Here is a 24,390-nt window from a genome sequence, read left to right as displayed (position 1 = left end):
GGTTTGTGTTTGATTAAGGGGCAAGGAAGAACAATCATCGGGGCAAACAAGCTCTTATTCTAAATACTGAGTACAAGCAAATCTTTGAAGTTTTTACACTTAGGTTATAAGGAAAGAGCAAGACAAGAAAAGTATAGTATTGTTCAGTGTTAAAACAATATGTTGCAATTGAAAATAACCTAGAAACAAGTAACAAGTAAAAAATTAACGTGGTTTCAGTATGTTGAATAAGTTTCCTACTTCTTGGCTTAGAGTAAGCAGATTCAGTTATATCAAACAATATGAGATGGGCTTTCAGGTTGATATAAACCTATTCTCTCTTACTCTTCTACACTAGAAATATAAAACATTGTCACATTATCCACAATACTTGAGTATATCTTGAATCAGATAAAAATATAACTGGGAAATATTTAACAAAATAAAATTTTAAAAAATAACATGCAGTCCACAGGAGATCTTGAATTACTGTTTACTGAATTTAAATTTGACATCACTTGTCTTCATTATTAGCAAAGACAACACCTCGCCCAAGTAAGACTTATACCTACAGGGATTACTTTCAAAATAGCATTTACAAGATTTTATTTAATCCTGATCAAGCTAAATGATGTTTTTACTGTCCTAGAAAGATCATGAACCAAACAATAGATTTAAACAGGGATGCAAGATATCAAAAAACAATGTAAACACACATACACAGAAAACACACCTTTGTCAGGAACCTATCAATTCCCCAAACAGATCTTTCCTAATTAGCTATATAATTTCAAAGAATTATACAGATTATTAGGTAAGATCTGGAAGCAAAAAATATAGAACACTTTATATTTTCTTCTTTAAAAGATGACCCTCAATAGTTGATATATAAATCATTGTTTGATATTTCCACATTTTATGAATGTTGACATCTGACACTTTAGATAATTTCTTTTATCTAATTTTAAGATGTCTTCCTCTCTGCATTCAATAGCTGGTAGAATCAGATTCACTCAATTCTGAAGCTGCCAAAATTAAAGTTTAATATGTGAGTCTTGATTTGAAAGGCTAATTAATGTCAATTTCATAAGAATAAAAAAATAACAGCATCCAAATGGTACATTTTCCATATAAAATACCTTTTTCAATTGATCTTTTAAATAAATATCAACTTTTGGGGCAGCTAGTTCAGGGCAGTAGCCCTGAAATCAGGAGGACCTGAGTTCAAATCTGGCCTCAGACACTTAACACTTCCTAGCTGTGTGACCCCAGGCAAGCCATTTAACTCCAATAGCCTCAGCAAAAACCAAATAAATAGAGATCAACTTTTAATTATGAACTTATTATCAATTATGATAAACATTTCTATATACAAAAGCAAAACAGAAAAGGTGAATTTACTAGTGCAGTCTATGAAATGGCGTTTGATATCGTCTCTCCCTCCAAGTAAACAATAAATTTAACATGTTATTTTCAAAGCTGTCCAGCTTTTCTACTGACTTTCCCAATTCCCGTCTGCACATTTTGAAATATCATTTGAAGTTTCTTTTTTTTCTTTATTTCAGCCCAAATCCAAAATTCTAGTACCAAATATGAAGTCAAGCAAAACAAAACCTTACATAAGATATTGTTGAAAATACCTATCTCATTTTGTGTCCTACGTTGCATTTCACCTAGTCTGTGAAATGGTGGTTGTTATTTTTCAGAGTTTTATTTAAAAATTGTTTTTCTTTGAAATATTATTGTATAAAATATGTTCTAGGTTCCAATAGCTCCACTTTTCATCAATTTATATTAATTTTCCCATTTTAATGTTTCTTATGTCATAATAATATTCTGTAACATTCAAATACCATGGTTTCCTCAGTCATTCTTGCCATGGATGAGTTTTCCCTTTTAGTTCTCAGTTCTTCTTTTAGTACCAAAAAATTGCTACTATGAATATTTTTCTTCATATGAGCCCTTTCTTTCTTTCTTTTGTTTTTTTTTCCCCCTTCTGGTTAAACATTTGCATTATTTTTTTAAATACACATTTCTTTATAAATCATATTGGGAGAGAAAAATCAAAACAAAAGGGAAAACCACAAGAGGAAAAAAAAAGGAAAAAAGGGGGAAAAGTGAACACAACATATGCTAATGTATATTCAGTCTCCACCTTTCTTTCTTTCTTTGATCTAAATAGAGCCCTAGTAATGACATAGATGAATCATATGGTATGCTGTGCCTTTTTTTTTTTTTTTTAAATAGTTTGAAACTAAATTCCAGAAAGACTGGGCCTAACTAATAGTTCTAATAAATGTAAATCAGTGCAGCTTTCTTCCCACAGCCTTTCTAACAATGGTCCCTTTCCATAGATAGATTTACATATCCATGTAAAATCTGTATTGATATAGCTTGGGTTTCAGACTTTTTCAAAGAAATTAATTGCAAAGATTTTCTTCCTCCAGTTTGGTGTTTCCCTTCAAATTTCAAATTTTCTGTATTAAAACATTTTAATGTCCAAAACTTCTTTAACTTAGTCTTGTATGATCTCTATGCCTTCTCTTTTGGTCATGAATTTTTTTTTTTATCTTTCTAAAGATGTTTCATTGCTTACATCTTTCATTTGTTTAGAATATAACTTTTTATATCTAAGTCATATATATTTGTAATTTATCTCAATATATGAAAAGTTCCTAGAAAGTTTTACAGAATAGTGGCTATTTGTTCCCATATGGAACTCTTTAGCATTATTCAGTACCATACTTTTATGTTTTATTATTATTTTTTAATGTTATATCCACCCTTACTTTTAGATACAAGTACCTCGAGGCACTAGGATGTTAAATGAGGGGCTCTCGATGAACATAGTTTTAAAAAATATTTTTACATCGATTTTAAAATAATTGGCTTCCTTTGTAATTCTATATATTGTTTTATGAATTAAAAACACTGGTCTAAGAAGTCCATGACACAAAAAAGTTGAAGAAATCTAAGAATTTTGGGCTCGTCTACAATCGCACAGCTATTGTCAAAAAGAAGACTTATGACCACATTTGATCCACACAAACAAAATGCTCTTTTACAAAACATAACTAGTTAGTGGAAAAGACTAGATCTTTTCATGTATGCCATGACAAATTAATAACAGAATTGTTACCTAAATATAAAAAGTAACATCATGAAGTCACAATATAAGGGCTTTCAGATTATATCCAAACTAACAAGACAGAATGGAATGCCTTTGGTAATAAACAAATTATTGATGGAATTAGTCCAACTAATGTGGAAAATAATTTGGTAGCATTAGAGGGTAAAAACTACTCACCTATTCATAATTTTTGATCCAGAGAGCCTAGCATTGGATGTATTTCACTAAGAAGGTGCATGATAGAAAAGCCTCAGACCTATCAAAATCACAGCATTTTTATGGTAGCCAAAAGTTAAAAAAGCATAATTAAAAAAAAAAAAACCCAAAACAAGTAGAGATCCATAATACTAAGGTAAAAGAACTAAACTGAGGCAAGAAAACTTAAAATGACTGGACTGAAGTAAATGGCAAATTATAATAGCTGTTTCATGCCTCTTTTATGTGAAAAAATCTACCCCATTCAAACTCTCTTGGATCTGTTTTTGAGATTATTTGTTTTTCTAATGAGAAATTCCACATTTTGTTCTAGCTTTTTAAAAAAACTTTTCTGAGCTTAAAAAGGATTTCAAAAAGCTAATTAGAGAAGTGGAATTTTAAAAAATGAGAAAAGAAATGAGTAGTGTAAGTCATTAAAAAAAAGTCAATAGCATGGGAAAAAATATACAAAAATTTATGGAGGAAAATAAGTCCTTAAAAAATAGGACAAAAGCTAACCAAAGAAAATTAATTCCTTAAAAATTAGAATTTGAGTAAGTGGAAGCTATGGTTTCATTCTTATCTCCTAGTATATTATTCCATATACTTCAGAAACTCCAATAGTGCATCATCTTTGACAAGATTAAAGCAATGCAAACAATTTGGGGGATGGCAGATGCTTGAAAGGATAAAAAAAAAAACAAAACCAAACTTTGGTTTTTTGTTTTTGTTTTGGAGGGAGAGACTGGAAATGTATATATCTGTCAATGAAGATGAAATGAAACAAAAGTTATCAATTAAATCAATTCATACTATATCAGGCAAAAATGTTAATACTGCCCCTCCTATGGAGGCAGTTTGGTTTGGAGTTTGGAGTTTATTAGGTAAAGATAAAATTGGTGAGTACCGCAACATGGCAGTGAACTTATGTTGTTCAGAAAGAAAATCTAAGTGGGAGATAGAGTGGCACTAAAAGGCTTAATTTAATGGAAAAAGGACTTAAGGGATGAGAAGAAAAGTAGGTTGATGAACATCTTTCAAGATTAGAAATAATGAGAGAGAACACAATTATATGGTATAAAGAGTCAGGACATTTATCATCTGGAAATAACTTAAAAATTATCTATCAAGGTTCTTAACTTTTGATCAATATACCACTATATTTCAGGGAGACCATGAACTTGCATGGGAAAAGAAGTATATCATTATTTCAATAATTTGTTTCCTTTGTGATTCTAGGTATTCCATTTTATGCATTTAAAATAATCTAAGGGAACCCAAGGAGGGAAATAAGTTGCCAAAGGGATCCATGACACAAATGATTAGTAATAATAAAAACTAATACATACACAGGCATTGATTGTATGTATACATGTATATAAAACTTTCACATGTATATTATTTACTATTTGTCAGGCACTGTGCGCCAAGGACTTTACAACTACCTTATTTTATTTTCCTAACAACTCTGGGAAATAGATGATATTATTATCCCCATTTTACAATTAAAGAAATTGAGACAAATAGAAATTAAGTGACTTGCCCAGGGCCATTCAGCTAATAAATGTCTGAAGTCTAATTTGAACTCAAGTCTTTCTGACTTTAGGCCTAGCACTCTCTCCACTGTTATCACCTAGCTGCTCTTGATATAATTTAACTATTATAGAGAAAATAGAAGGTGACATCTGGATTAATATAATGAACTAGAATTTGTGTTGGGTTCCAATTTTTATGATTCTGAATGAAATGTAAATTATTGATAAGACCAGAAGTTTTAACAGCAAACATTTATTACATGAAGACAAGCATACAGCTTGATCCTTCTATTACCAGAAGATGCTGGCTGGCTGTCAATAATCTGGATGTGAGCAGGTTCCAAAGTCAAGTTAGAATGTTTGACAATAAAGATTTCTGTCAGTTTCCAGGGATGAAAAAAGTGTGTCCAGAAGGCACATCATCTTGTAATAGTGATAGCTAGCCAATTTGGTCTTTAAAACTATTTTCTATTAGTTTACATTGTCGAAAGAATTTTCTTGCCCATTACACAATAAGAACACACTATTTATCAATTCAGGAGTATGACATATTGAAACTAAAAGCTTTTTAAAAAGATTTGAGCATTCTTTTTCTTATGCTAAAAAGTCATCTTTTTCTGTTCATACACTCTATCTGATCTTATCCCAAAGTGTGTAAACCTGCAATCTAATTTTAGCTGAAACTCTGGATCAAGTTATCTCAGGAAATACTGTATGTCATCTGTAGACTATTAAAACACACAAGTCCATCACCTATTGTAGTATAGTACTGTAGTATACCTATCCGTCTGTAATCTGTGATGGCTTATTCTAGCAGTGGGAATTTGGGTAATGGGTGCTGATGATAAAATGTTCCATACATCTTGTGGCCCATTTTTATATAACCAGAAGATTTGTGAAACTCTTGCCAAACAGAAGAGAGAATGCCCATGATACTCAAGATGGTATCAGATGATTGGTTCCTCATTATTAACTATAACAAAGCCCTTAAATGGTGTCCTTGTATTAACTAGAAGCTAGATGGCACAATGGTCTTCTGAGTTCTAATCTGGCCTCAGACACTTAACTACTTGTGTGAACCTGGTTCACACTTAATCTGGTTTGCCTCAGTTTTTTTATCTGTAAAATGAGCAAATCTCAAATAGGGCCATGAAGACCAAGAAACAACTGAAGCAATTAAACTCACACAAGTAGTAAGGAAGTCTTGGATCCTATTCATTGAATATGCTAAATTTGCTCAGATTTTACTCCCTCAATGTTTACCAATTTCAATCACAACAAGGTCTCAGTAATGATGAAGAATAAGCTTAGGAGGAATGATGTACAGGACTAGATAACAAGAATGTCAGATTTTTAAACTAAGAAAACAAACACTGCTAAGCAATGCTGAGAGAAACAGAGAACACATTTCTGATTTGTGACCAAAGTTGAACACAAATGGATAATATGGATATGAAATCTGGAATAAAGCTTCTTAAATTGTGGGTTGTGACCCCATATGGAGTTGCATAACTGAATGTGGAATTTATTATCAGTAAATATTTGTATACCTACCTTATATACCTATCTATCCAGGGTCCCATAATTTCTCAGATGAAAAGTTATAAGTGAAAAAAGTTTAAGAAGCCTTATTCTAGTATAAGCGCAGGAGCTGTAGAGTAAAAATTACTTAGAAGCCAACAGATGATAGGAAACTTTATTCTGATATATCAATGAGATTTTCCTAGGCAATATATAGCTATAACTTGTAGCAGATCTCTTTGAACCAAAGGGCAAAATAAAAATAGGAAGAATTCACCAGTTACCTGCTGAAATGTCAAACATTACTGCCAAAATTCATGCTTTCAGATAAAAGGAAAAATACTGTATATAACCAGAAAGAAAGAATTCAAATATGAAGAAGTAACAATCAGAATCACACATGATTTAGCAGCCTGTTATCACAGGACATTAAAGGATATGGGCTTATAGCCAGGAATAATTTACCCTGCCAATAAAAATGGGCCTTTAATGAAATAAAGGTCTTCCAGGCATTCTTGATAAAAAGACCAGAGTTACAGAGAAACTTTGAAGTTCAAACAGAGAACTTATGAGAAACACTTTAAAAAAGTGAACATGGAACAATGAATGATAAAGTACTAAACAAAGTTAAGATGTTTACATTCAAATTGGGGAAATGATATATAATATCCCTCTGAACACTAACATCAGCAGGGGTCATAAAGCAAAACTAATTAGACAAAATGCAGGAGAGATTTTATTATATTTCAATGATCTTAAGAGAGGAATAAAAGAAGAGGGGGGAACTACACACTACACTGGAGAAGGAAGGTTAAGAAATGGTTGAGAAAACTGTCTTCTATAATCAGGATGCATGAGTAGATAAAAAAGGAAGAGGATTGGAAATGAAACTTAAATCTCACTCATCTTAACTATTCAAAGGAGGAAAGGGATATATACACCCACACACGCCTGCATCTATAAATTGAAGAATGGCTATACAAATGGTACATTAATGTGGTGGATGTTTTATGAAAAAGGTTAAAAGGGAAGATTTCAGAGGAACCTGAGATGTGTATGAACTGATAAAGAGAAAAATGAATAGCACTAAAAGAAAAAATTATGTAGTAACAACATTATGGTTAAGAAAATCAATTAAAAAAAAAAATCAATTAGGAAAGAACAATGAACTCTGACCAGTATTGTGACCAAGAACAATTTCAAAGTACTCTGAATGAAACTTAGTATATATCCCTCTTAATGGAAAAGTGAAGGACTCAAAAATGCAGAATGAGACTTTTTTTTTTTTGACATGGAAAACAAAACTGTAATAGGTTTTCATTTTGTTTTCCCAAAAGATATTGGATGATTGAAAAAAATGTGTATAATTTTTTAAAAAAATGTTTTAATCTGATGAGATGGTTACCTCTTTCGTGATCCTCAGTACAAGACTCCCTTTTTAGGACAGAAAAACAGAAGAATCCAACAAATCCAATTCAAGCACCTTTCCATGTATACTATAGATATAAATGTGGGGAAAGTATCACTATTATTTCAATAGAAAATTAGGGATTAGGATGAAGGCAAATATGACTTTACTGCAGTTATGAGATGAGAACCTCTTGCAAAAAAAGAAGAAATATCTCTTTCTTTCTAACTGCGTAACTACATGTCTCTTATGAAAGTTTATTTATTATTTAAGAACCTATCTCCCTCAAGCCTGGTAGAATATTCCCTGATTTCACAGTTACTAAGCAATAAACTTTAAACAACTAACTTACCTGATAGAGTGTGGTCTTAACTTATATTAGCAATTCTGATGTTCCACTGAGATTACTAATGCCTAGTACTTTTATCCATAGAAGAGATTTTCTATGTTGGATTCCAGCTGCAATACAACCAGCAGAAGCCAACCATACAGAGCTCTAACTACTTGAATTAAAGGAACACATTTTTAGTCATAGCACACTTAAGATTCTTTATAAGTTTTAGCCCAAATTCATTTTGAGGAAGAAAATCAGTGTGATAGAAATTTGATCTGGTATCACTGATTTGGCACGCTGCTTTTAACTCGCAGGAAGAAAAGGACTTGAAATCAACTGGATCTCAGGAAGTCTTTAAAAGAAGAAGCCAAAATCTCAATGATACTTGATTTAGCAGAATCTTGCCTACTCAAAGAATTAAGTTCTGTTCTTAGCTACTAAGAAAAATATCTGGTGCATGGAGATATAACAATACAGCTGTCACTGCCCTATAAAAAAGGAATGGCACATACTATATACACTCACTATAATCCAAAATTTTGCAATTTTAAAGTAAGGATAATTTTTATTTGCTAGGTGAACCTAGATTAATTTATCCTAAATTTAAGCCAAAAAACCTTTAGACTTCCCAAGTTTAAAGTTTAACTTCTTTTTTTCCCCCCACAAAGAGGCTATAAGAACCAGGAAATCATTGTACATGACAACAAGATTACATGAAATCAATTCTGATGGATGTGGCTCTTTTCAACAATGAGATGATTGAGACCAGTTCCAAAGGTCATGTTATGATGAGTCATCTACACCTAGAGAGAGAAGGAGGGGAACTGAGTGTGGATCACAACATAGCACTTTCACTCTTTTTGTTATTTGCTTGCATTTTCTTTTCTTTTTTTAGTTAAAGTTTAATTTTTAAAAAAAATTTTTATTTACAAAGTATATGCATGGGTAATTTTTCTAATACTGACCCTTGCAAATTTTTTTCCCCAATTTTTTCCCCTGTTCTCAACCCCACCTTCCCTTAGCTGGTAGGCAGTCAAATACATGTTAAATATGTTGTAATATATGTTAAATCCAATATATGTATACATATTTATATAGTTATCTTGCCGCACTAGAAAAATCAGAGCAAGAAAGGAAAAAAAGAAAAACTAAGAAAGAAAACAAAATGCAAACAACAAAAAGAATGAAAATGCTATGTTGTTTTCTACACTCAGTTCATCACTTCACAAGTGTAACCGGTTTGAATCATCTCATTGGTGAAGAGAGTCATGTTCATCAGAATTGATCCTCATATATCTCCTGGAGCTGCTTATCTTACTTAGCATCAGTTTATTTAGGTCTCTCCAAACCTCTCTGAAATCATCCTGCTGGTCATTTTTTACAGAACAATAGTATTCCATAGTATTCATATACCATAATTTATTCAGCCATTTTCCATTTGATGGGCATCCACTCAGAATCCAGTTCCTTGCCACTACAAAGAGAGCTGTCACAAACATTTTTGCACATGTGGGTCCTTTTCCCTCTTTCTAGATCTTTTTTGGGATATAATCCCAGTAGAAATACTGCTGGGTCAAAGGGTATGCACAGTTTGACAACCTTTTGAGTATAGTTCCAAACTGCTCTATAAAATGGCTGGATTCTCCTACATCTCCTCCTATCTCCCATACTAGTTTCCAATTTTCCCAGTAGTTTTTGTCAAATAGGAATTCTTATCCAAAAGCTGAGGCTTTTAGGTTTCTCAAATACTAGATTGCTATAGTCATTGACTATTTTGTTCTGTGAACCTAACCTATTCCACTGATCAACTTCTCCATTTCTTAGCCAGCAGTAAATAGTTTTGATGACCACTGCTTTATAATATAGTTTTAGATCTGGTACAGTTAAGCTAATTTCATTTGCTTTTCTTTTCATTAATTCCTTTGAAATTCTTGACCTTTTGTTCTTCCAGATGGCAGGTAGACCAATATATGTTAAATATGTTAAAAGTATATGTTAAATACAATCTATGTATACATGTCCATGCAGTGTGAATTATTTCTAATAGTTTTTTTAGTTGATTCTCTAGGGAAGCTTTTTAATTTCTTTCTCTCTCTCTTTTTTTTTGGCTGAGGCAATTGGGATTAAGTGACTTGCCTAGTCACACAGCTAGGAAGTATTAAATGACTGGAGCTGAATTTGAACTCAGGTCCTCCTGACTTTAGGGCCAGCACTCTGTCCACTGTGCCACCCAGCTGCCTGAGCTTTTTAATTTCCAAAAGATATACATAGATAATTTTTCAACATTAAGCCTTGCAAAACCCTGTGTTCCAATTCTTCCCCTTCCCCTAGATAGCAAGTAATCCAATATATATTAAACATGGTAAAAAACATATGTTAAGTCCAATATAGGCATATATGTACAATTATCTTGCTGCACAAAAAAAATCAAATCAAAAAAGAAAAATAATGAGAAAAAATATAATACAAGCCAACAACAAAAAGAGTGAAAATGCTATATTGTGATCCCACAGTCTCTCTCTGGGTATAGACGGCTCTCTTCATCACAAGGTCACTGGAACTGGTCTGAATCATTTCACTGTTGAGAAGTACCATGTTCATCAGAATTGATTATCATATAATCTTGCCGTTGCCATGTAAAATGATCTCTTGATTCTCCTCATTTCACTTAGCATCAGTTCACGTAAGTCTTTCCAGGCCTCTCTGAAATTATCCTGCTGATCGTTTCTTATAGAACAATAATATTCGGTAACATTCATATATCACAACTTATCCAGCCATTCTCCAATTGATAAGCATCCACTCAGTTTCCAGTTTCTTGTCACTACAAAAAGGACTGCCACAGACATTTTTGCACATATGGGTCCCTTTTCCTCCTTTAAGATCTCTTTGTAGAAACATTGCTGTATCAAAGGGTACTGCATTTTATTTTTTCTCATTTTTTTCCCTTTTTGATTTTTCTTGTGTAGCATAATTGTAGAAATATGTACAGAAGAACTGCACATGTTTAACATATATTGCATTACTTGCTATCTAAGGAAGGGGGTAGGGAAAGAGGGATACATTTGAATACAAGGTTTTTTAAGAGTCAATGTTGAAAAACTATCCATGCATACATTTTGAAAATAAAAAGTTTTAATAAAAAAGTCTGCAAAACAAAATTGCACGGCCTCAAAGAGTTACAGAAAAAACCGTTTTTGACATTAAGCGTCTGAAGAAAGAATCTTGAATCAGAAAGCTAAATTCCCTAGTCTTACAGTCCCAGAGGAAAACATTCTGTATGGTAATCACCTTAAAATTATTCTATTCCATCACCCTGCCCAGATGGTATCAGATCACTCATCTCCCCCTCCTTTTAATATTACCCATTGCCACTCTTTTTAATCAGCATTCTCCCTATGCTTCCTCTCAAAGACCCATTTCAGTTGAAACCCAAAGGCTACTCCTTTTAAATATTACTGAAATGCTTCTACAAGTTTCCTGTCTTCTTTGCTCTAAGTCCCAAGGGATATTCTAAAGGTTTTGATGATTGCACAAACATCCTCTTCAGAAAAAGATCTAAAAATCCTTGCCTAGAACTTCCTCAATTACACTAAATTTCAGGATTTTGAAGTGACTTTTGAAATATTACATATAGTCTGTCATTTTATTCTCTCCAGTGCTTAGCAAAGAAAACTCAGTTGAGATGGCCAATGACCTCAAGAACATTCAGACTAGTTCAAACTACCAAAAAATTCTGTGAGGCTTGAGATTCAAGGATAACAGGAGAGATCCCCACCTATCCTGTCCTCAAGCAAATTTGCCATACAAATACCTCAGGAAAATGGGAGAATTAAAGCTCTAGAGAGCTTCAAATCAAGGTTGCATGAAAGAATGCAGCTTTCTTGTGTGTATTTTAAAGGGTAACAAGTACATAAACCTACAGCAGTCAGTTAAAAAACATATATCATATATGCCTAGCATACAAAGAAAAGCAAAAACAATTCTTGACTTTAAAGAACTCATCTTAATGGAGAGGATATGTAAAACACATACCCGATGTAAATGAGAGATAATCTCAGAGGGACAGCACAAACTGTAGGTGGAATAGGCAAAGGGTTCCTGCAGGAGGAATCTGAACTGAGTTTTAAAATAATCAAAGGAATCCAGAGGGCAGAGGTGAAGAGGAATAAAAGCACAGAGGCCAGACACTGGAAAGGACACTGGAGACAGGAATGTCTTATTCAAAAAAAGCATGAGAGGGGAGGGCGAAGGATTCCTTTTCCTCAGTCACATTTCTACACTGAGATGAACATTACTATTTAGAGGTAAAAGACTTCTATCACAGCTCTCTCCTCCATTTTATAGACCTTTCTTATGCTCATGGATGCCTATTGCTTGAGTTTGGCCAGTATTTATATAGATTGAGAGCACAATAAAAATAGAACAAACCAGTACAATTTCACAACTACTTAAACTCAGAATCAGAGAAAAATCTATGATTGGTTGAGAGGCATGCATATTAATTATAACCACTTTATCAGCACCCTTTTAAGTTATTAACCACAGGTTTTCCTTGCAAAAGACACTCTATCTGCCATGATAGCAGATGTTTTTATAGGAAATTAAATATCTAGTATTTTGGGATCAACAATAAGTATCACAGAAATTAAGTAAGTGGTAAGCAAGAGGAAATGTTACAAGATCGCAATGATAATGATTCACAGGGAATGATTCCACAACAAGTTCCAGGGCTAAATTTAATATTTCTATAACTGCCAAAAGATTTTGATGGGATTCTGACTGATGCACTACCCCCACCCACAAACCCACAGAAATCCTTAATCATTTGTTGACAAGTATAAGTCCTCATGGTCTAAAAACTACAATATTGGGACTTCCGGTTAAGATGGCGGAGAGGAGGCACATAGCTGTGTAGCTCCACGTTTTCTCTCACTATCCATTTCATTACAAGCCTCTGAATTAATGCTTGACTGAAAAAAACCCCACAAATAGTTACCAAGAGAAGCCATCTTTGAGATTCGCCAAGAAAGGTCTGTTTTTACTGGAGGGCTGGGACGGTTTAGATCGGGCGCAGGCGGCGGGCAGCGGCAGTGAGAGCACGGGAGCAGACTGGAGAGGGAGTGGGGAGTGATCGCAGCCGTCTCTGCGGGGAGAGCTTCGCTACAGGACTGGATACTTTGCTCCGGCAGCAAGTCAGCAGCCCAGCAGAGAAGCTAAAAACACCGGGGAGTGAAGAATACAACCCCAAACAGCTGGAGTCTCTCGGGACCTGGCCACCCCCCCACCACACACACACACACACACAGTGACTCAGCACGCTCTGGGATCTCAGAGCACAGGCACAGCACAGTCGGGCTAGTGCCTCTCTTCCTTCCCCTCCTCCCCCCCCCCCCCCCAGTCTGTAGAGGAAGCTCGGTAACACCACCCAGCCCCTCCCCCAAAGAAAGACTCCAGTTTTTTCTTTTTTTCTTTGCTAGTTTCTCTTTGATTATTAGACAGAATGAGCAACAAACTGAAGAGGACTTTAACCCTTGACAGCTTCTATACAGATAGAGAGCAGACTCTAAATCCTGAGGAGACTAAAAACAGTCTCCAGGTGAATCCCCAAAGGAGGAGATCATCTGTTCCTCAGCACAGATGAATCTCATGAAGGAAATTAAAAAGGCTCTCACAGGAGAGCTAGAAGAAAAATGGGAAAAGGAGAGGGAGGCTTGGCAAAAGAGCCTGGAGAAGTCATCCCATTCAGTTAAAGAGAGAGTGGATAAAGAAATAAAATCCTTGAAAAATAGAATTGGTGAACTGGAAACAGAAAATAGCTCTCTAAAAAACAAAATTGGCGAAATGGAAAAAATTCCACAGAACAAAAGAACTCAATGGGACAATTAGAAAAAGATTTTTAAAAAGTGAGTGAAGAAAATACTTCACTGAAAATTAGAATTGAACAATTGGAATTGAATGACTCGAAGAGACAAGAAGAATCAGTCAAGCAAATCCAAAAAAATCAAACAATGGAAAAGAATGTGAAATACCTTCTGGGGAAGACAACAGACCTGGAAAACAGATCCAGGAGAAACAATCTGAGAATCATCGGACTCCCAGAAAAGCATGATGAAAAAAAGAGCCTGGACACTATTTTCCAGGAAATTATCAAAGAGAACTGCCCAGAAGTCATAGGAACAGAGGATAAAATAGACATCGAAAGAATTCATCGATCACCCACTGAAAGGGATCCTAAAATCAAAACATCAAGGAATATAGTGGCCAAATGCCAGAACCCTCAGACGAAGGAAAAAATATTGCAAAGCGGCTAGAAAAACCCAATTCAAGTATCAAGGAGCCACAATAAGGATCACCCAGGATCTGGCAGCATCCACACTAAAAGATTGAAGGGCCTGGAATATGATATTCCGAAAGGCTAAGGATCTTGGTATGCAACCAAAAATAACTTACCCAGCGAGAATGAGCATCTTTTTTCAGGGAAGAAGATGGACATTCAATGAAGTAAGCGAATTTCACCTATTTTTGATGAAAAAGCCAGAACTTAACAAAAAATTTGATCTACAATTATAGAACTCAAGAGAAATCTAAAAAGGTAAAGATTAATCTTGGGAACTATGTTTCGGCTATAAAGATGTATAAAGAATACATGTATACCTTGTTCTAGAAACTGATGTGGAAAGGACATTGTACCAGAAAAAGGGTAAAGTGGGGGTAGTACATCTCATGAAGAGGCAAAAGAAACCTATTATATCTGAGAGAGAGAATGGAGGGGGATGAATATAGTGGGTATCTTACTGCCTTCAGAATTGGCTTTGAGAAAAATTTTAGACATAGTCAATCTATGGTGAAACTTCTCCCACCTCATAGAAAAGTGAGAAGGGAAAAGTGAAAAAGGAAGGAATAAGCTAAGCGGAATGGAATAGGAAACTGGGAGGGAAAGGGGTAAGATAGGGGGAGGAACTCTAAGGCGGGGGAGGGGGGGCGAGGGATACTAAAAAAGGGAGGGCTGTGAGAAGCAAGTGGTGCTCACAAGCTTAATACTGGGAAGGGGGGGAAAGGGGAAAGAAGGGAAAAAAGCATAAACCGGGGTTAACAAGATATTAAACATATATGCACCAAGTGGTGTAGCATCTAAATTCTTAAAAGAGAAATTAAGAGAGCTGCAAGAAGAAATAGACAGTAAAACTATAACAGTGGGAGATCTTAACCTTGCACTCTCAGAATTAGATAAATCAAACCACAAAATAAATAAGAAAGAAGTCAAAGAGGTAAATAGAATACTAGAAAAGTTAGATATGATAGATCTCTGGAAAATGTAATCGAGACAGAAAGGAATACACTTTCTTTTCAGCAGTTCATGGGACCTATACAAAAATTGACCATATATTAGGACATAAAAACCTCAAACTCAAATGCAGTAAGGCAGAAATAGTAAATGCATCCTTTTCAGACCCCAATGCAATGAAAATTACATTCAACAAAAAGCCAGGGGGAAGTAGACCAAAAAATAATTGGAAACTAAATAATCTCATACTAAAGAATGATTGGATGAAACAGCAAATCATAGACATAATTAATAATTTCACCCAAGAAAACGATAATAATGAGACATCATACCAAAATGTATGGGATGCAGGCAAAGCAGTAATAAGGGGAAATTTCATATCTCTAGAGGCCTATTTGTATAAAATAGAGAAAGAGAAGGTCAATGAATTGGGCTTGCAACTAAAAATGCTAGAAAAGGAACAAATTAAAAACCCCCAGTCAAACACTAAACTTGAAATTCTAAAAATAAAAGGAGAGATCAATAAAATTGAAAGTAAAAAAAACTATTGAATTAATTAATAAAACTAAGAGTTGGTTTTATGAAAAAACCAACAAAATAGACAAACCCTTAGTAAACCTGATTAAAAAAAGGAAAGAGGAAAATCAAATTGTTTGTCTTAAAAATGAAAAGGGACAACTCGCCACTAACGAAGAGGAAATTAGAGCAATAATTAGGAGTTACTTTGCCCAACTTTATGCCAATAAATTCGACAACTTAAATGAAATAGAAGAATACCTTCAAAAATATAGCTTGCCCAAACTAACAGAGGAAGAAGTAAATATCCTAAACAGTCCCATCTCAGAAAAAGAAATAGAACAAACTATCAATCAACTCCCTAAGAAAAAATCCCCAGGACCAGATGGATTTACATGTGAATTCTACCAAACATTTAAAGAACAATTAATTCCAATGCTAAATAAACTATTTGAAAAAATAGGGATTGAAGGAGTCCTACCAAACTCCTTTTATGACACAGACATGGTACTGATACCTAAACCAGGTAGGCTGAAAACAGAGAAAGAAAATTATAGACCAATCTCCCTAATGAATATTGATGCTAAAATCTTAAATAAAATATTAGCAAAAAGATTACAGAAAATCATCCCCAGGATAATACACTATAACCAAGTAGGATTTATACCAGGAATGCAGGGCTGTTTCAATATTAGGAAAACTATTAGCATAATTGACTATATCAATAACCAACCAAACAAAAACCATATGGTCATCTCAATAGATGCAGAAAAAGCATTTGATAAAATCCAACATCCATTCCTAATAAAAACACTTGAGAGCATAGGAATAAATGGACTTTTCCTTAAAATAGTCAGGAGCATATATTTAAAACCATCAGTAAGCCTCATATGCAATGGGGAAAAACTGGAACCTTTCCCAGGAAGATCTGGAGTGAAGCAAGGTTGCCCACTATCACCATTATTATTCAATATCGTATTAGAAACACTAGCCTCGGCAATAAGAGTCGAGAAAGATATTAAAGGAATTCGAGTAAGCAATGAGGAAACCAAACTATCACTTTTTGCAGATGATATGATGGTATACCTAGAGAACCCCAGAGATTCTACTAAAAAGCTATTAGAAATAATTCATAATTTTAGCAAAGTAGCAGGATACAAAATAAATCCCCATAAATCCTCAGCATTTTTATACATCACCAACAAAACCCAATAGCAAGAGATACAAAGAGAAATTCCATTCAGAATAACTGTTGATACGATAAAATATTTGGGAATCTTATCTACCAAAGGAAAGTCAGGAATTATGAGCAAAATTATAAAAAAGTCTCCACACAAATAAAGTCAGACTTAAATAATTGGAAAAATATTAAGTGCTCTTGGATCAACCGAGCAAACATAATAAAGATGACAATACTCCCTAATCTATTTATTTAGCGCTATACCACTCAGACTTCCAAGAAAATATTTTAATGATCTAGAAAAAATAACAACAAAATTCATATGGAACAATAAAAAGTCGAGAATCTCAAAGGAATTAATGAAAAAAAAAATCAAATGAAGGTGGCCTGATCTAAATTATTATTTACCTGATCTAAAATTATATTATAAAGCAGCAGTCACCAAAACCATTTGATATTGGCTAAGAAATAGATTAGTGGATCAGTGGAAAAGGTTAGGTTCACAAGACAGAATAGTCCACTATAGCAATCTAGTGTTTGACAAACCCAAAGACCTTAACTTCTGGGATAAGAATTCATTATTTGATAAAAACTGCTGGGATAACTGGAAATTAGTATGGCAGAAATTAGGCATTTAACACCATATACCAAGATAAGATCAAAATGGGTCCATGACCTAGACATAAAGAATGAGATTATAAATAAATTAGAGGAACATAGGATAGATTATCTCTCAGACTTGTGGAGGAGAAAGAAATTTGTGACCAAAGATGAACTAGAGACCATTACTGATCACAAAATAGAAAATTTTGATTACATCAAATTAAAAAGCCTTTGTACAAATAAAACTAATGCAAACAAGATTAGAAGGGAAGCAACAAACTGGGAAAACATCTCCACAGTTAAAGGTTCTGATAAAGGCCTCATTTCCAAAATATATAGAGAACTGACTCAAATTTATAAGAAATCAAGCCATTCTCCAATTGATAAATGATCAAAGGATATGAACAGACAATTTTCAGATGATGAAATTGAAACTATTAACACTCATATAAAAGAGTGTTCCAAATCATTATTGATCAGAGAAATGCAAATTAAGACAACTCTGAGATACTACTGTCAGATTGGCTAAGATGACAGGAAAAAATAATGATGAATGTTGGAGGAGATGCGGGAAAACTGGGACACTGATGCATTGTTGGTGGAGTTGTGAACGAATCCAACCATTCTGGAGAGCAATCTGGAATTATGCCCAAAAAGTTATCAAACTGTGCATACCCTTTGATCCAACAGTGTTTCTATTGGGCTTATATCCCAAAGAAATACTAAAGAAAGGAAAGGGACCTGTATGTGCCAAAATGTTTGTAGCAGCCCTGTTTGTAGTGGCTAGAAACTGGAAAATGAATGGATGCCCATCAATTGGAGAATGGCTGGGTAAATTGTGGTATATGAATGTTATGGAATATTATTGTTCTGTAAGAAATGACCAGCAGGATGAATACAGAGAGGACTGGCGAGACTTACGTGAACTGATGCTAAGCGAAATGAGCAGAACCAGGAGATCATTATACACTTCGACAACGATATTGTATGAGGACATATTTTGATGGAAGTGGATTTCTTTGACAAAGAGACCTAACTGAGTTTCAATTGATAAATGATGGACAGAAGCAGCTACACCCAAAGAAAGAACACTGGGAAACAAATGTGAACTATCTGCATTTTTGTTTTTCTTCCCGGGGTATTTATAACCTTCTGAATCCAATTCTCCCTGTGCAACAAGAGAACTGTTCGGTTCTGCAAACATATATTGTTATCTAGGATATACTGCAACATACCTAACATAGATAAAACTGCTTGCCATCTAGGGGAAGGGATGGAGGGAGGGAAGGGAAAAATCGGAACAGAAACGAGTGTAAGGGATAATGTTGTTAAAAAAAAAAAAAATTACCCTGGCATGGATTCTGTCAATATAAAGTAATTATTAAATAAAAATTTAAAAAATAAAATAAAATAAAATAAATAAATAAATAAATAAAAACTGCAATATTCATCTAGTTCAGGCACACTGGACATACCAGATAAACCCGTCAAAAAGAAAGTAGCACTAAGATGTAGAACAGGACACGAATGATAAATCTCAATAAATCTTTCTCCCAACACGGCGCTGCAAACTATTCTCTGGTGTCCATTGGGTGAACTTATGATGAAGTCAGACTAATTATACTATAATCATGCACTAATATCTCCTAAACATACCTCACCGCCTTACCCCTCTTTAAACTTTTCTATATATACTCTGGTAACTACATATATAGTTCCATTAAGGGTTTAGGACCTTCCCATGCCTCCTCTTATATGCCTTCCCAGGTAATCATACCTGCTCAGTCTGTGCACAGCTTACAAGATTCCAGGCATTGAAGAAGAGCCAGCCCACAGAGCCATGAAGACTGAGAAGTTTTGGGAACAGATATGCTGGAATGGAGTGATAAACAGGTTGGATAGGAGGAGAGATTACCTATCTAAGAATGTTAAAGTTTTTCTTAGAACCCTATTCACATTCTCTTCATACCCTGACTCATTTATCTAGTTTTTGTTTTTGTTTCATTTCCTTGGCAACTTTGTGGCTTTAAAACATAAAAGAGAAGAGATAGTAAAAATAAAATGTCTTGACTGAAAATCATCAGTGTCTCTCTCTCTCTTCTCTCACTTTCATGGTCTTTGTGAGAGCCAGTGCAGCTGGTCTGTCATTTGGCATTCCACATTTGTGTTACGTCAAAATCTACATACCTTATGATGTAATCAGATTCCATAAGTATCTTTGTCTTGCTTTGTTAGACTGTTAATTCCTTAAAAGAATACAGCCTGCTCTTAGCATGTGATTCTAAACAAATCTTAATAAGTATCTTTACTTGATTTTGAGACTGCCTGATGTTCTTTCAGACAGCACCAAAGATTACCTGCTTAAATCCCAACATTTCTATCCTACAATCTACAATTATATCACTAAAACATAATAGATATTAATAGGAATCAATATCACTAATATATGATTATTTGATCTTAACATTCTTAATCTAAAAAAATATCCTTCAATCTCAACTCCAATGATCCCCATAAACATCATCATAAAATGAGTAAATACTGATTAAATTGAGTAGGGATATCAAAATTATTATTATAGTATCAAAGCTGAAGTAATCTCCAAGTATCAGATGTCTTACTCTGAAGAACTGAACCAATCCAGATCAGGTTACACCACAATTAATTCCCCTCCGCTAAATGTTTTATATCCCTTTAGAATAGTGATGGTAAACTCAAATAGAAATAGGAGCTACTAATTAGTAAATAAAAAAGGATCCCTGTGGGTCATATATTGAGTTAGAAAAGTATGTTTTCTACACCACAATACACATAAACAATTTTGTTTTAATATTGAAAAGATGCAAAATCATTACAAAGCATATCACTACAAAAAGATTTAAAATCAATGTAGTCTTATTTGCTAAAAACTAGGAATTTTTGGTAAGAAACTATTTTATCAATACTGGGATTATATTTTTGTGATGTTCTCAACATAAATGATAAATATTCATTTGTTAATCTTTACCATGTGTGAAGTTTTAAGTATTTTCAGGAGTGAAAATAATTATTCATATAGTTATATATTGCCACACATCACCAAGATTCTTGCAGGAAATAAGTGCAAATTTCAACAAAATGTCTTGGCAAGTAAGAATAAAAATCTGGGATACTAACTTCATTATACTTTTAGTACTATGTTAAATTGAAGTTCACCAAGTTTCTGAGAATGTTACTTTTTGCTTTTTCAACATCAAAAGAAAATGGAATGCTGAATAGAAAAAGTTTTCACATCTTAAATTACTTTTGAAATTCATATATTAATTCCTGAATTTCTGAGGCACACTTGCTGAAAACAAACACCTACCCCATAACATCTATATTAAAAGCCAAATCCTAGAACCATTTTTTATTTATCAGATATTCTGGTAACTTTTATTTATAAAGACATTTTGATTTCATGGTAAACTTGCCAAAATAATTTCAGAACCATGATAGGAAAAGCCAGTGAACTTCTATATAATAAAGTAATTCTTCCTGTTCATTTTCAATTTCCCAACATATGAAAAAAAAATTCAATTCAAGAAAATATACAATTAATTTTTCTTTAATACATAGTCCATTTTCACTATTTTTGTGTACAATACAGTGAACATGATAAAACTTACTACCATGAACAATTTAATTCTATATACCCAATAATTTGGCCACAAATCCATTTGTCTTCCCCATTCTTGCTGTTACACCATAGCCACACGCTCATTTTGATGGTAAAATTATACAGTGCATAATCTCTCTTCCACAATGGAGTTCAGAGGATCAGTCTCCCTGTCCCTCGCCCCAAGCTAAAAAATCAGCACAGAATGTTTTGGTCCTCCCCTCAAACCAGAAGTTTTAATTATTTTGGTATTAAAAGATAAAGTATTGATGTTATACAATACTATACACATATTAATGCATTTCTGATTTTCTAAACTTTTTATGTGTTATTAACTGACCTTCATGTCATCTGCAGCTTCCATAAAAATCTCCCCAAAATTCTCATTTAATTTCTTATGTTAACCTGTAATCTATCGAAACCTTGACAGAAAGTCTCGATGTAGAAGAGATAACTATTCTCTTCACTAAGTCCACATGCATCATTAAAACCATCTTTCCATTAAGAAAAAGAATTATCAAGCAATTCTTCATTCACAGTCAGATTTTTATCACTTATAAATACAAATAAATACAAACTATTTATTAGTTTTTTATTTTCAAAATATATGCATGGACAATTTCTCAACACTGACCCTTGCAAAACCTTGTGTTCAATTTTTCCCTCTCCTCCCACCCCTTCTCCTAGATGGCAAATAATCCAATATTTGTTAAAAGTGGCAAAAATATATGTTAAGTCCAATATAGGTATACATATTTATACAATTATCTTGCTGCACAAGAAAAATCAAATCAAAAAGGGGAAAAAATGAGAAAGAAAATAAAATGCAAGCACAAAAAGAGTGAAAATGCTATGTTGTGATCCACACTCAGTTCCCAAAGTCCTTTTTCTGGTTGTAGATAGCTCTCTTCATCAGAAGATCATTGGAGGGGATGCAGGAAAACGGGGACACTGATGCATTGTTGGTGGAGTTGTGAACGAATCCAGCCATTCTGGAGAGCGATCTGGAATTATGCCCAAAAAGTTATCAAACTGTGCATACCCTTTGATCCAGCAGTGTTTCTATTGGGCTTATACCCCAAAGAGATACTAAAAAAGGGAAGGGGACCTGTATGTGCCAAAATGTTTGTAGCAGCCCTGTTTGTAGTGGCTAGAAACTGGAAAATGAATGGATGCCCATCAATTGGAGAATGGCTGGGTAAATTGTGGTATATGAATGTTATGGAATATTATTGCTCTGTAAGGAATGACCAGCAGGATGAATACAGAGAAGCTTGGAGAGACCTACATGGACTGATGCTAAGTGAGATGAGCAGAACCAGGAGATCATTATACACTTCGACAACGATATTGTATGAGGATGTATTCTGATGGAAGTGGATTTCTCTGACAAAGAGACTTAACTGAGTTTCATTGGAGAAATGATGGACAGAAACAGCTACACCCAAAGAAGGAATACTGGGAAATGAATGTGACCTATTTGCATTTTTGATTTTCTTCCCGAGTTATTTTTACCTTCTGAATCCAATTCTCCCTGTGCAGCGGGAGAACTGTTCGGTTCTGCAAATATGTATTGTATCTAGGATATACTGCAACATATTTAACATATATAGGACTGCTTGCCATCCTGGGGGGGGGAGGGGGGGAGGAGGGAGGGAGGGGAAAAAACGAAACATAAGTGATTGCAAGGGATAATGTCGTGTAAAAATTATCCTGGCATGGATTCTGTCAATACAAAGTTATTATTAAATAAAATAAAATTTAAAAAAAAAAAAAAAAAAAAAAAAGAAGATCATTGGAACTGGCTTCAATCATCTCCTTGTTGAAAATAGCCATGTCCATCAGAATTGATTTATTGTTGCCAAGTACAATGATCTCCTGGTTCTGCTCATTTCACTTATCATCTCATATAATTTCATATCATTTCACATAAATCTCTATAGGCCTCTCTGAAATCATTCTACTGATCATTTCTTATGGAACAATAACATTCCATAACACTCATTTACCATAACTTATTCAGCCATTCTCCAACTAATGGGCTTCCATTCAGTTTCCAGTTTCTTGTTACTACAAAAAGGGCTGCCACAAACATTTTTTGCACATATGAGTCCCTTTCCCTCCTTTAAAATCTCTTTGGGATATAAGCCCAATAGAAATGCTGCTGGATCAAATGGTATACACATTTTGATAGTCATTTGTGCATAGTTCCAAATTGCTCTCTAGAACTGTTACAACTCCATCAACAATGTATTAGTGTCCCAGTTTTCCCACATCCTGACTACAACATTCGTCATTATCTTTTCCTGTCTTCTTAGCCAATCTGAGAGGTATGTTGTGGTACCTCAAAGTAATACAAACTTATGCTGTACTTCATTTCACCTGAAAATGAGGATTTTCCATCTTTGATTTAAATTATGGTAATGTCAGCTGAAATTTCAACAATTCTTTCAGTAATAGTATTCTAATAATGAAATATACTGAAGGCTTAACTTCAACAAATTCAAACATGTGTACTCCTTCAAAAACTTACCATTCACTAAAACTTTTAATGTTTACCCACAAATTCTGAATATAACTCCCTTTATTTTTACAAATACTTTCTGTGGTTTTTGAAGTGCACATTTCAATTTTCTTAATTTATTGTTTTCTCTCATTTTACCTAAATACCAGAAGGGTATACTTCATAATGAGGTTTTAAAATTACATTCCTTTGAGACAAACATAAAATTTTGTTTTTTTTTTCCTATAAAAATGAAAAATAACTTTAAAAATCAGCTATTTAATTTTCTTACCTTAAATTTCAACAGGGAGATAATATGGGTACTTAAGATGCCCTGGATGAATTCAAGTCCTCAGGGAAAGATGAAATCCTTACTTCAAGTATTTACAGAAAAAAATTTATAATTGATATAATCTGTATACGTGTGTGGTTAAAAGGAATAAAAAGGCCCTTGGAATAATGGCCCAGACAATTTATTACTCACAGACATGCAAGCATTTTGTTCTCTCTCTATCCACTGTAGGACTAGATCCCCTTTTCACTTTATCAATCACAAAAGCA

At 33.9% G+C, this 24,390-nt stretch overlaps 1 protein-coding gene across 4 annotated transcripts in view; it reads right to left on the bottom strand.

Moving 5' to 3' along the window:
• The window catches only part of RESF1 (retroelement silencing factor 1), a 64,882-nt gene that overhangs the window by 10,422 nt on the left and 30,070 nt on the right, over window positions 1-24,390 (bottom strand). The window contains exon 1 of one of the 4 annotated variants that reach the window (XM_051962771.1): window positions 19,467-19,665. The exons of the other annotated variants lie outside the window; for them this stretch is intronic. The gene's annotated coding sequence lies outside the window, so the exon portion shown is untranslated. Of the gene's footprint in view, window positions 1-19,466; window positions 19,666-24,390 lie in introns of those variants that run through there. 4 annotated transcript variants of the gene reach the window in all.

This window comes from Antechinus flavipes, chromosome 5, assembly GCF_016432865.1.
Source record: "Antechinus flavipes isolate AdamAnt ecotype Samford, QLD, Australia chromosome 5, AdamAnt_v2, whole genome shotgun sequence".
NCBI classification, from domain to species: Eukaryota; Metazoa; Chordata; class Mammalia; order Dasyuromorphia; family Dasyuridae; genus Antechinus; species Antechinus flavipes.
This window is presented reverse-complemented; position numbering and strand designations above follow the sequence as displayed.